Genomic DNA, 11,274 nt, shown 5'->3' with positions numbered 1-11,274 from the left:
TTTTCAGTTGGTTTAGGAACGGATTTTTTGGCTTCCTCTGCGCTTGGCACCATAGGAACATGAGGAACGAAAACGACAGACCTCCAACATCCAGTGTTTTGTTGAGCGAGGATGTGACGCATCCTTCGCTCCCAGATGTTGTACTCATTTCTTTTCAGCATAGGTGGTTTAAACAAAGAGCCAATGTTATTTTTATAATCTTGAGATTGCGACATCTTTCCAGTTGTTTTACAGGTACTGATTAATCAACTTTATCGGTGATTAAACCTTACTCTGTTTTTCAACACAACGAACAAACGATCAGTATCAACAATTTCGAGCTGAACTATTTACGTCAAAATGATTGTTAGATCAAGTTTGATTGTCCAAGCTCTGATACCAATTGTTAGGATCTGAGTTTGGATTGATTGTGATTTGTATTTGAATTTAGATGAATAAATGAAAGAGTAGTGCAGCGGAATTTAATGGAACCAAACTTTTCACAATCAAACAGAAGAAATGCTATCAATCATACATTTTCTAACACTGAATCAAATGATTAAATTTATTTTTAAACTCTGATTACAATGTGTGTATGATATGCAAACTCCCCCTCAGCCTGAGCTCAGTGTTTGTTCGTGCAGAAAGAAGATGGTGAATGAGCTAAACAGAACAGTATAGAGTACTGTTCTATTTATAGGCACTTGCAAACCACTAAGCATCAAAGCTGACGTCACCATGAAAGTGACATCTAACCTCCTAACAAACTCTAACCTCTGATCTATACAAACACTGCTATGCTAACTACTGATATTACATTTCAATGCATAAACTAAACATAAGTTGTTGCTGCATCCTTCCACTGTTGTTAACCCAGCAGTACTTGTCATGATCAGCAGAGCTTGAACCAAGGCAGTAGATTGAGCAGCAGAGCTTTAGTTCTATCAGACTTTGTCTTGGTCAGTAGTTATAGGTCAGCAGATTGCATGATCAGCAGATAGGAGGTTAGCAGATGTTGAAACCACTTTCAAGGGGAGAGACTTGCAACCAGACATCTGCTTATTTTGAATCTACTGCTGTGATCCAGTTTTGGCTTTTATTATCTGTTCCTTTGGTAGGGTTCAATCCCAACACTTACAAAAACTAGACATCCATATATATGGAACAATTTGTGGACAACCCATGTTGGACATAGGTGTCGATTTAGGATTAAGGGTAGATGCTATGTGGGTCAACCTTAAAAAGAATAAAATACATATAAAATAAGCATATGTCTAGATGTTTATATACATAAACTAGTAAGAAAACCTAAAGGATTCAAATATTGTAGAATCCCTTCTCCTATCTAATCCCAAAACATGGGCAAGTAGGGCTGTAAACGAATCGAACGAACACGAACAAGGTATTGTTCGTGTTCGTTCGTTAAGGAAATAAATGTGTTCACGAACGGTTAATGAACACTTACCAAACGAGATTTTATGTTCGTGTTCGTTCATTAAGGAAACGAGTTTGTTCGCGAATGGTTCACGAACACAAATAGATTTGGCGAACGCGACGAAGGATAAATGTAGATGGCTCAGAGAGTAGCACAAGCACTGGAACTTGAATCCCTTATTATGGAACGAAGGCCGACCGTATTCACCGATATAAATAATGAGAAATGAAAGGGAAATTGTGCATAAACAAGGTGAAAGAGGGTTTCCTAGTTTAATTGCTAGGGCAATAAAATAAATAAAAGTTTAGTAATATAAAAATTATAGATAAAATATATGAAAATACAAAAATATTCAATTAAAACACAAATATACGAACATAAACAAACGCAAATGAAAGAATGTTCACGAACACGTTCACGAACACCTTACCGAACGTTCACGAACACAATCGAACGAACGAGCCCTCTGTTCATGTTTGTTCATTTAACTAATCGAACGAAATTTCTTGTTCATGTTCGTTCATTTATTAAACGAACGGACATAAACAAACTTCCTGTCGAACGGTTCACGAACTGTTCGCTGAACGTTCGGTTCGTTTACAGCCCTAGGCAAGGGTTATGATTCTAGTAAAACTATTCCTTCACCATTGACGAAGGTTATAAGGGGCCGGGGGGCACCCGACCCCCCGAACTTTTCGCTCAGTAGTGTAATATATGTGGTTTTCGTATAGAATTTTTTGGATATATACGTCTTCAACCCCCTAGTTCTATAGAAATTTTTGGGTATATACGTTTTCGACCCCCGTCGGAAATCTCAAGCTTCACCACTGTCCTTCACTAACTTGATATTCATTTTCTTTGCAGGGAAGATACTCAATAGGAACTCCAAAGTTGTGCTTGTTATGTGGCTAAGTATGATCTTCATAGTAGTTCAAATTTTCACAGCTACTTTATCCTCGTGGTTAACACTAGATCAACTTCGTCCCAAAGTACTTCAAGTTTCGAAAACGTTGGCTATCCAAATGGTTCTTTTTTGAAGGATTTTATAATCAAAAAATACAATTGTTCCGGCAAGAATCTATTACCCCTAAGAACCGTTGAAGACTACAAAACCGCTTTGTCCAACGTCGTTCATGAGCTCCCATATATAGACCGCTAAGAACCGTTGAAGAATACAAACCGCTTTGTCCAACGTCATTCATGAGCTCCCATATATAGAACTCTTTCTTGCTAAGTATGGTTCTGATTACATGAAGTTTGGACTGCTACACCAGGAATTTTGAAATGCGTTTGTGAGACTCTCATCCTCTCTGTCTCTCTCCTATGGGAGGTTTTTTGAAGATTTCGAAAATTTGAAAATCAATCCCGTCTATTAGACCATGGGGTATGGTGGGGCTTGGGTTGGGGCTTGGGTTGGGGCTTGGGTTGGGCATTGGTTGACACGTGGACTTTCAAAACTCAAGGCTTCAACCCACTTTTGAAGGGGGTATGGTGGGCGTGGCTTGGCTGGCGTGGCCAAGCCACATCAGCTTTATATATATATATATATATATATATATATATATATATATATATATATATATATATTATACTAAAGCAAAATAAAGGTTGACTATTTGACAATGATGTGGCAGCTCTCTTTGGCCAGATAATTGTAAAAATGGGCGCCATTCTCCTTTCTCTCCTTTCTTATTCACTTTCACGAGCGCCTAATTCTCAGTCAATAGCTGTTTCCCTCATTCTCTCTTCTTTCCAAAATCACTTCAAAGAAACCCTAAAACCATTTGTCTGCGGTTCAAGCAACAAAGTTTTCTTTTATCTTTTGGTTTACATGATTCTCCTATCTTAATGCTTTCATTATATTTAATTTTGTAAAAGAGAAACAAGAGAGAGATGGAGCAGATGAGAGACGCAGACGGGAGATGGTCATCTTCTCCGACGACTGGTGTCAGCGATAGGGCTTTCTTAGTAGCCAGCGACGGCGGTGGTTCCAAAGTGGTTGTTGTTGTTGTCATCAGTGTTCAGCAAAGGGTGAGATCTGTCTTCCAACGGCTAGGGTTCCGCCATGAATCACTGGCGGCAACGAACATTGATTATTGACATAGTCCAGACGATATCAATTTCATGCTCTGTGACTCTGAGTTTCCAATTGAAGGTACAATTTCACATTTGAGATTTGGGGGTTTGGGTTATTGCGTCTGGATTGAGGACTGATTGATTTGTTGTTGTGTTTTTAGCTGTCGGTTCAAGATTAAGCATTGTGTTTATCGCGCTGTTATGTAGGTCTATGTTCCTATTTATTTTAAATGTTTACATTCTTTGTTAATTGATTGTAGATATCAGTGTTTTTTTTGGGGTTTGTTTGCTATTTTTGTTCAATGGAGTTTCTACTATTGTTAGGGTTTAGGTTTATATGATGTTTTGATTATGTTGACTGTTTGATTATGTTGTGCATGTTCATTTGGATGTCAATACGAAAGAGCTGTTGTTACAGATCATCCTCTTCACTTTGTCTATCCCGAAATCAGATATTATTAGAGCTGTTAGTGATTGAAGACATTGAATGTTTTAGGTTGTTGACGGATGTTGATATTAGCAAAATTGACAGTAATCGTAGGCAAAAGTTGGTCGTGTTGAATCTTTTGTTTGAGCATGTTGTTACAACTTCTTATTCGGTTCATTAGGTATGTTTATTATTAGCTTTTAATGGTCTGTTGATGGAATCGGGAGCAATATTTTTTCTCAGAACTCACTCTGAGTTGGCCAGCTTAATGAAATTTTAAGGTGCATAGTCACAATAATAAGTCAATGAGAGTACGGATGTGTATGGTTTTTTTTTTTTTTTTGCAGCATTAATTGGATCGGTTCGGTTAAGGTTCAAGATGAAACTATTGCGTTGTACCAGTTTTCGCAAATAAAAAAAATTGCTGGAAAAATTATCTTAAACAACCAATGATTAGTCTATACAAATCCAAACCTGTCAACCGATCTAAAAGAATTTATACCAGCTGAAAAACGTTGGTCTGCATTTTGATGTCTAGGTTCACTAGCCACGCACTTCCGACAATATAGCTAGCTATCTTTCCTTAGAAGGGCCATTAAATCGACTCATGTAAGGTGAGCTTAAGGGCATGAAAACCTGAAAAATATTTAACAAAAAAACAGAAATTAATACAAAAGATGGTCCCTAACCTGGTAGTAGCTATTGATCTTTATCCAGGTTGTTATTCTCAATCGAAGAATTTTTCGTAACCTAGAGTTCACCACTATTTGATTTGAAAGGGGTCTGGGCTGATGAACCATTAGGGAACTTTCATGTTCTGATGGTTACACCAGAGAAGGTTTCAGACCCAAACAGGGTCCAGGTTAAATGCGGTCCGGCCCACTGCTCTCTTTGATTGTTTTTTAAGACAAAAGTGCCCTGAACCTTTGAAATCATGTCTTTTTGGCTGCATTAAATCAATTTGATGTACGTTTTTTATGTTTGTATGTTTATTTGTGTTTGCCGGTTTTGCACTGGTAATAGTTATTAAAATGACAGAAGCGGCCTGAACCTGAGAAGTCACATTAGATGTACAATTTTTTCATTTGAGTTTTTGTCGTGTTTCAAGGGGTTAGATTATAAAGGGGACAATGATACACGTATTAATATTATCGCGCCGTTTTGCGGTGTGCTTTTTTTCATTTGTTGGGGGCTGCATCTTGACAATATGCTGGTATATTTTCGCAGTGTGCTTTTTTTCATTTGTTGGGGGCATCAAGGCGCTACCACATTTCTACCTAAGAGGTAATCCTTTCCTGTTTAATTTTTTTATGTGTGAATTAACATTGGATTAGCGAATTGGGGTTTGGATTACGAATTGAGAGTGATACTTGAACCTTTGTATTTTTTCCAAGTTTAAGGTTTTCAAGTTAAAAATTCTTTTAAGTCAAAGAGAAGACGAGATAGAGAGAGAGAGAGCGTGAAGGAGATAGGGGTGATCGTAGCTTTACCACAGTTCGTCCACCATCGTTTTTAATCACCCAGAGTTGTAAAGTGACAAAAACTTACCCTTGAGAAAGGTTATCTGGTGCAATTTTTATTACGGTTTTTTAATTGAGATTCGATTAAGTTGGTGTTCAATTTGCAGATTAGACGAGGTATGTATCCGAGCATATATTTGATAAAATTCAGTAGATCAGTAGGGAACGAGGATTATGGGTCAGAAACTCAAGAAATTTGATTTGTATTTTTTTGTTTCGCACTGATTGATTGTTGAATTGAAGGCTTGCTTTTTTATTTTCGAATATGGCAAACAAGAAGTTGAAAAGGATGCCTTTACCTGAATCTTGAGGGGTAAAAGAAGTGAACCATATTTTTTTTATTAGTTAAAATTGTTGCTTATGCCGTAACTTTGTTTCATATGTTGTTGGATGTTAAATGACAGTGGTTCAAGCAAATCAAATTCATTACGCGCCTTATATTAATGAGTAGTAAAGGATCATGTATTTTTTATTATGATTAGCTGTTTTATTTTCTTTGTTATTATTCAAAGTTGTATATATATGATTATTTTCCTTTTTATTATTATTTTATAAATATAGAGCGGCCTATTAGTGTTTAGAAAGAAAGATATATGAAACGCTCTGTGGTTGCAGTGTTATTTCAAAAGAATGAACAAAATCTGCACCGTACTCATCTTTTCCGTTTTCAGGATCTGTCAACAACATTGTCAAACGAGTCTAACCAAATTAGTTGATTGGAAAGTGAGGTATTGAAATTTGGTGTCACGCAGTTCAAGAAATGAATTGAATCCAAATATTCTCTCTGGGAGATCAAAGAATTGTAAACAAAGGTTAGTTTTTTTTCATTTCTTATGCTTTTTTAATTATAAGATATTAGCAATATTGATTGCTTTTTTCTTTCCAAGACACAAAGGAAGCCAGTGAGCTATTTTGTTATTTCTGTTTTGCCATAACACAAAGAAGAAAATAACCAAGTGGGTGATCAAGTCAGAATTAACCATTTTTAATAAATGTTTTAATTTATCTTTTATAAATTTTATCAATTTATAAAAAATTCTAATCTGATACCATTAAAATGAGTTTAAATTGATGATCATATTGGAATAGAGGTGAGGGTGGTACCGGTACCGTATAGAACTGGTACCAAAATTCGTCAAAACTGGGTACCGGTACCGAAATATTCGATACGGTTTGGTACCATTATTTGAAGGTAAAATTTGGTATTTTACCGGTACCAAAAATGCCATGGTATCGGTACTGAAAATTCGATACGGGAAATTCGGTACCGGTAACCGGTACAAAATGCTCAACCCTATATTGGAATTTATGGTAAAGTTGACCATTGCTTGACCAATTTCTAACTTACTAAAAATTCTCGGGTTAACAAGTGCATTGGTGGTTCGGTTTTTTTGTATTCAAAACTCATTTGACAAGTGTTGATAAAAATGGTTTTTATTATCGCTGTGATTATTAGCCGTGTAATAGTCATATGTTATTATGATAGAGTAGTTGACCAGTTTTTCACCATTTTCTACCTAATTAAATGAATATTTTGGCTTAACATGGGTGGGTTGGGTTTTTTGTGTTCAGATCAATTCAATAAGTGTTGATAAAAATGGTTTTTGTTATCGCTATGGTTATTAGTCGTGTAATAGTCATGAGAGACGAATACGCAAAGTTTAGAGCGAGAAGAAGTACTCGCGAAGAGAGAGAGAGAGAGAGAGATAAAGATGGAGCTAACACCGCTTCCGGTGTTCCCGGCTGCGCAAGACGATGCTTCTATCTTCGGTATGCCAACAACCCCAAATTTCTTCTCATTTATCACATGAAGATACACACACGCACACAGAGAGATGTGAGAGAGAGATGTCAGCAATTGTGGTGGATGATCTGCGGTGGTAACTGGCTGCCATCCCACGTTCCCAATGACTTTTTTGCCAGGTGATGCACCCTACATGATCTTCTTTTGTGAAGATCGATGACCAAGGGTTTTGGCGATTACACCTGATAACCATACAATCTTTCATATACCAGAATTGAGTTGAGTAATGCCATCTGAGCCACAGAGAACTATTTAGGTAACCGATTTGAATTCTTTTTTTAAATTAGTTATCTTTTGCAACATTGTTGATCTACATGTGATTGGATAGTTAGGTTACTATGAATCCAAAGCATTCAGATGAAGTTTCATACCAAATTGATTATTTAGGTTTGAATCTAACACATAACAAACTGGCTTTTACTAAACTATACATTATTCTTTACAAGTTATTTGTAAATACAATGATGCCACCTGTTGATGTTTTTAGAATGAAATAAATGATATTGTTATTTGCAGGAATGGGACATGTTATCTGAACTTATTCAGACTCAAACGAGAGTGTAACTGGGAATGAAGAGCTTAATGGCGATGCTGCCCATGAAGATGAAGACTATGACATAGTGACTATTCATTTGACTTGACGGTACTGGTCGCATAATATGGCGGAAAGGTTGGTTAGTTTATCTACACGCATTTTATGTGTTCCTGATCTATGTAAGATGTCGGGTTCCATAACACAGTACATACATAAACAAGATTAAAGAAATGCAAAACTGGATGGGAAGCTTCAAGAAGGAAGGGCCGAAATGAACAAATAGGGCATATGAGTGGGGTTTTTTTTAGTACAACGGCTGGTGGCGTTTCTCACTTTTTTCTTGTGGAGGACCCGAATCCGAGCTTGCGTCTAATCTATCAACTATTTCTCCACCAAATTCCTATGTCAACGGTCAACACTATTGAATAATATAATTTATTGTAAGACCACCCGTGTAATACACGGGTACTTGAACCTTTGTATTTTTTCCAAGTTTAAGGTTTTCAAGTTAAAAATTCTTTTTGGTGATTGAGGCTTCATCCGAAAACTGAAGTCAAATAGATGATAACTGGAGGTGGCAAGACGAGATTGGTTGGGTAATGTGTTAAACTTGAATATAGTAACATAAGTTATCAGATTCAAAAAAGTGGCAATCCAACTCAACTCCTTTACAAAGGCTATAGAATATAGAACTAACAAAAGTAGTGACGATATCTCCATTGCAACACTGAATCTTGTGCTATATCTTTACGCCAAACCGTAAAGGGAATTGGATCTGACGTACCAAATGTTGCAAGTGCTGATGAATATGAATATAAAGATCCCGTTGATTGTTCCGTCTCTAAGAATTAGGGAATTCACTTTTACTCGAAGACGAGTCAGGTTTGGTGAGTTTATTATTTATTTTTCAGTAAAATATTTAATAAGAAAATGTCCGTAAATACAAACTTTAAATCATCTTTTGAGTGTGTAAATGTGTACGTGTTATAGGTTTTCGTTATGGACCGGGTCAGAATGCTCTATAAGTTAGTTAATTTGAATTAATGTCAAAGTAAGTTTGGAATGCTCATTTAGGTTTGTAATTTTGTATTCAATTGAAGATTGATCAGTACATGTACATCTATGGTGTATAAGTTGTTGTATTTTAGCCTAGGTTAGAAACAATCATATCAAGTGATCTTGAACTTATTGCTTCTACTCCTTACATGTGGCCTGTAAAATTCTGGCCTTTTCAAAAAACACATAAGGTTTTCGGTTCTACTTGATAATCTAACCAAATAATTAGTTATTGGAAAGGCTAAACAAGTGAACTGAACTTTTTTTATGCTAAAATGTCTGGTTGCATTTTGAAGATCAATTTTTTACATGTTTTGACCCGTTAGTAATCAAGTGTGTTGAATACCCTTTGACATATTTCTTTTGCTAGAGGGTGCCCACTGATAAATAGAGATTGGTGAGGGCTCATGGGACTACTGTTGGGATTCCCATGGGGGATGGCACGGCTAACAGTGAAGTTTGCTGAAAGGTTGTTTGCTATCAAGGGTGATTTTGCTTCCCTTCATTTGATTATTATTTTTTTTTTGAACGGCAAATTAAGATTACTGACGGACCACTGGAGTATCTCCGTGCCACCAGCAGAACCACCCTTCATTTGATTCTAATTGCTCTTTTTTTTAAATCCCTATTTAAGTTGATATTAGAATGACCTTATATGCTTTCCTTTGTTACTTAATTATAACAAAGTACTTAAGCATTTGAGATTGCTTATTTTTAAAATCACAGGAGGCACCGCACTGATAAATGGAGTTGGAGCAACAAGACGAGCAGTAATTTGACAACTAAATCTATCAGAGAAGAGGTGCGTTTCAAAGGAGGCAATTTCCAACAGCCGTATGTTTCGCAATGACGATCAACAAAAGCCAGGGGCAGTCGCTATCAGAAGTTGGTTTGTACTTGAGACAACCCGTATTCATACATGGTAATTGTATGTAGCTTTATCAAGGGTTAAAAGACGAGATGGAGTCAAGCTACCGATACTTGACAACGAAGACAAACCTACGAATAAAACAACTAATGTTGTTTATAAAAAGATCTTTAATAACTTGTGATTTTTTGTTGTATTCATGTATTTCAATTATTTTGTGTACTCTATATCATTTCCGATAATATTTTAACGTATATATAATTAAAAAATTTACGGCAACAATATAAAATAGTTATTTTTCTTATTAGCCACCCGTGTAACACACGGGTACTTAGACTAGTATATATATATATAACCAAAAACTACTAAACATACAACATAATTATTAAAAAAACATGCAAAATAATTATCAAAATAAAAACCTATCATTCTTCGTCGTCTTCGTCGGTTTCGAACCCAGGAATCGTTGAAACATGTTCCACCAAATCAGCTCGAAAGTTCTGATGTATATCCCTTGACTTTATTAAAAATTCATTTGTCGCTTTATCTTCGTCTGTTACGTTACCTGGTTGGGGGTCATCATCATCATAGTAGGTTACGACCGCTCTACCTTCATCCTCCAAAATCATGTTGTGAAGAATGATACATGTGTACATCACGTTTCCAATTTGATCCTTGTCCCATAGTCGACAAGGCATTGCCAATATTCGCCACCTTTTCTTCAAAACACCGAATGCTCGCTCGACGTCTTTACGTACAGCCATCTTGACCCTGTTAAACTTTAATCTCTTTGGATCTGAGGTACCGTGTCTTGTGAACGATTTTACGAAAACCCCCCACTCTGGGTAAATCCCATCAACTAGGTAGTACCCGTACACGTACTCAACCCCGTTTATAAAGAAAGTTCCTTTGGGTCCTATACCATTTACCCGATCATTGAAAAGACGAGTGGTTTATGATGGTAATATCATTATGTGAACCTAGCATACCGAAGAACGCATGCCATATCCAAAGATCTTGGGACGCAACCGCTTCAAGCATGATGGCTGGCACCCCGTGAAATCCACTAGTGTGAGCGCCTTGCCATTGGGTAGGACAAAGTTCCCAAGGCCATTTCATACAATCTAAACTACCTAGCATCCCGGGTAGCCCATGATAATCTGCGTGATGTTCCAATATTTGTTGCATGTCACTGAAGGAGGACTTTCTCAAATATCTTTTCCTATAAAGTTCTAGAATACACGAACAAAAGTTGTGAAGAGTTTCTCTAGCTACACGTGCAGACATTTTTAAATAGTCATCCCGAACTATTGTCGTACGCTAACTGCCTAAGTGCGGCCGTGACCTTTTGCCACGTACTAAATCCTAATTGCCCGGTTACATCGGGTTTTTGTTGAAAATAAACATATTTCTCCTCAAGATCTCTAGATATTCTTAAAAATAAGTTTCTACTCATACGAAAACGACGCCTAAACATTTTTTCATCATACATAGGTTCCGCTGAGAAGTAATCGCTTACCAACAAATCGTTAGCGGTGTGCCGTTCACGAGCGATGTACCTTCTCCTCCGTTTA

At 36.7% G+C, this 11,274-nt stretch overlaps 1 long non-coding RNA gene across 1 annotated transcript; it reads left to right on the top strand.

Annotated features, from left to right (window-relative positions):
- Positions 1 to 3,122: 3,122 nt before the first annotated feature.
- LOC118490629 lies at positions 3,123 to 8,284 on the top strand. Its single transcript, XR_004889635.1, has 5 exons — positions 3,123 to 3,569; positions 5,145 to 5,201; positions 6,109 to 6,249; positions 7,064 to 7,497; positions 7,758 to 8,284. It is a non-coding gene; the product is annotated as an uncharacterized LOC118490629 (long non-coding RNA).
- The last annotated feature ends 2,990 nt before the right edge of the window (positions 8,285 to 11,274 follow it).

This window comes from Helianthus annuus, chromosome 3 (genome assembly GCF_002127325.2).
Source record: "Helianthus annuus cultivar XRQ/B chromosome 3, HanXRQr2.0-SUNRISE, whole genome shotgun sequence".
Taxonomy (NCBI): Eukaryota; Viridiplantae; Streptophyta; class Magnoliopsida; order Asterales; family Asteraceae; genus Helianthus; species Helianthus annuus.
Note: the sequence above shows the minus strand (reverse complement) of the source record. Positions and strands in the feature narration are given on the sequence as shown.